The sequence below is a fragment of the Mandrillus leucophaeus genome, unplaced genomic scaffold (genome assembly GCF_000951045.1).
Source record: "Mandrillus leucophaeus isolate KB7577 unplaced genomic scaffold, Mleu.le_1.0 Scaffold88, whole genome shotgun sequence".
In the NCBI taxonomy this organism is placed as follows: domain Eukaryota; kingdom Metazoa; phylum Chordata; class Mammalia; order Primates; family Cercopithecidae; genus Mandrillus; species Mandrillus leucophaeus.
In genome coordinates, this window is record NW_012109585.1 from 877,169 (window position 1) to 880,219 (window position 3,051).

At 40.8% G+C, this 3,051-nt stretch overlaps 1 pseudogene across 1 annotated transcript in view; it reads right to left on the reverse strand.

The window, feature by feature from the left end:
* Positions 1–2,023: 2,023 nt before the first annotated feature.
* Positions 2,024–3,051, reverse strand: part of LOC105531367 — a 12,096-nt pseudogene continuing 11,068 nt past the window's right edge. Inside the window, exon 2 of the transcript XR_001004789.1 lies at positions 2,024–2,680. The product of XR_001004789.1 is annotated as a transgelin pseudogene (transcript). The remainder of the gene's footprint in view (positions 2,681–3,051) is intronic.

Consider the following 3,051-nt stretch of genomic DNA (forward strand, 5'->3'; position numbering starts at 1 on the left):
AAGACTTCATAAGGAATAGTAGATAATTTGGATTTTACCACAACTGCAATTAGATACTGTCAACAAGCTTTAGATGAAGAAAAAGCAACATGATCTCATTTATTTTTTTTTTCAAAATCTACTCTGATGCAGTGTGGAGAGATGATTGGAAGGAGGTAAAAGAAAACGTAGAGAGACAAGTAACTACACACTATTGCTTTAGTCCAGGTGAGAAATGATGGTGGCTTAAACTAGGATGACTAGAATGGCAATGGAGTTTGAAAAACGATGAATTAAAGACACATTTTAAAGCAGATAATCCTTTAAAATGCTAAAATTGAGGTATTACAGTGACAATATTAAGATTATTTTTCCCCTCATGGTATTTCCCAAGTTTTTGTTAAACAATGGTACTTACATCTAAAATTTTGAAAACATCACTTACTTTAAAATAATTGAACTCTAAAGCAAACAAATAAGATACTTGTAAGCAAATCAAGGCCTAATATTTGCAAGGTCCACAGCCAGAGTCTAAATGAAAGCCCATAGTATATCTCTAAAAATGTAAAAATTATAAAACAATCTGTTAAATAAAATGTTTAATTCATGTGTCTTGATGAAAATTTTAAAATATGAATAAAGGTATGATTTTTTTTTTTTTTTTTTTTTTTACAGAGTCTCACTGTCACCCAGGCTGGAGTACAGTCGTGCAATCAAGGCTCACTGTGGCCTTGACCTCCTGGGCTCAAGGGATCCTCCCACCTCAGCCTCCTGAGTAGCTGGGACCAGAGGTACATGCCAATCATACCTGGTTAAGTTGTTGTGGTTGGTGTTTGTTTGTTTTTTGTAGAGACAGAATTTTGTTATGCTGCCCATGCTTGAACTCCTGGCCTCAAGCAATCCTCCTACCCTGACCTCCCAAAGTGCTGGGATTATAGGTGTGAGCCACCATGCCTAACCTAAAGTTATGATTTTTGTATGACTAAAAGTTGACAGAATATCAAAGACAACTGAATTTAAGCATTATTGCACATGTCTGGATATAATGTTGATGAGCCAGCAGCGTCTAGATAAAAAATAAGATGAAGACATATATAATTTTTAAATTACAATATAGTCCATACAATTTATCTTTCTACCTTAATTTTATCATATCACTAATCAGGTTATTAACAAGCTTTTCTCAAAATTTGTATCATATTGCCAGTAAGTATCCAAAGGATTAAAAATAAATTCAATTTATTTAGACCATAAAAAATGTTTAATAATAACATATTGGATACTTGAAAATTGCCAAGACAATAGATTTTAAAAGTTCTCATCACAAAAATATGGTAAGGATGTAAGGTGATGGATGTGTTAATTAGCTTGATTTAATCATTCCACATGTATACATATATCAAAACGTCATGTGTACACTATAAATACATGTAATTTTCATGTCAATTAAAAAATAAACATTGACATAAGAAAAAAGTGTATAAAATTTAAAGATCACCAAAATTTATATTAAACGTGAAAAATTAAAAATTAAAAGTTTCATATTGGTTTTCAAATGTTATCTTCTTTTTTCTATTTTGAGACAGAGTCTCACTCTGTCATCCAGGCTGCAGTGCAGTGGTGCAATCTCAGCTCACGGCAACCTCTGCCTCCCAGGTTCAAGCAATTCTCATGCGTCAGCCTCCCCAGCAGCTGGGACTACAGGTGGCGCCACCACACACCAGCTAAATACAAAAATTTGTATTTTTTGTAGAGACAAGGTTTCACCACGTTGGCCAGGCTGGTCTTGAACTCCTGGGCTCTGCCTCGGCCTTCTTTTTTTTGAGAAAACATTGATGTAATTTTCTTTTTTTCCTTTTTGAGTTCCAACCCCAAAAATATTCCAGGAAAAGATAGGGGGAGGCTGGGCTGGTTCTTCTTCAATGGGCTTTTGCCGTCAAGGAAAACAGTGGACTTGCCCCACATCCAGGCTACCCCCAGCCCACTTCTCCCCTGCTTAGCCCAGGGGGGTGGGAAGAGGAGGTGCAGGGCGGGGAGACAGTAGAGGTGGCAGGGGTAGCCGGGAGGGAGGGGCCAGGGCAGTGATGCTTTTGGGTAAGAAGTTGGGCTGAGGCTGGGGGCACTGGGGAAGAGCTGCCCATCTGCAGTTACCATTGCTCAGTGACAGAGCCTCAAAGCTTGGCCAGAGCTAAAGGTACCACATGGGTATGTGTGAAGCAGGCTAAGCGGGATGGCTGCAGCCAAGGAGCTGGGGGAGGGCAGGGCTGTTGATCTGCCAAGGTCGTCTGTAGCATGTCATGCCAGCCTGGGAGGCCCCTCTGTTGCTGCCCTGATATGCTTTTCTTCCTGCAGCTGGCTGTCTGTGAATTCCCTCTTATGCTCCTGTGCTTTCTTCATAAACCAGTTGGCATCTCCACGGTAGTGCCCATCATTCTTGGTCACTGCCAAGCTGCCCAAAGCCATCAGGGTCCTCTGAACTGCTGCCATGTCTTTGCCTTCAAAGAGGTCAACAGTCTGGAACATGTCAGTCTTGGTGACCCCATAGTCCTCAGCTGCCTTCAGGAACTGAGCCACCTGCCCCATCTGCTTGAAGACCATGGAGGGCAGGTTCTCGGGCAGGTTCACTGGCGTGGAGCCATCAGGGTACAGGCTGTTTACCAGCTTGCTCAGAATCACACCATTTTTTATTATTATTATTATACTTTAAGTTCTAGGGTACATGTGCATAACGTGCAGGTTTGTTGCATATGTATACATGTGCCATGTTGGTGTGCTGTACCCATTAAATCATCATTTACATTAGGTATATCTCCTAATGCTATCCCTCTCCCCTCCCCCTCCCCACAATAGGACCCAGTGTGTGATGTTCCCCTTCCTGTATCCAAGTGATCTCATTGTTCACTTCCCACCTATGGGAGAGAACATGCGGTATTTGGTTTTCTGTTCTTGCGATAGTTTGCTGAGAATGATGGTTTCCAGCTGCATCCATGTCCCTACAAAGGACACGAACTCATCCTTTTTTATGGCTGCATAATATTCCATGGTGTATATGTGCCACATTTTCTTAATCCA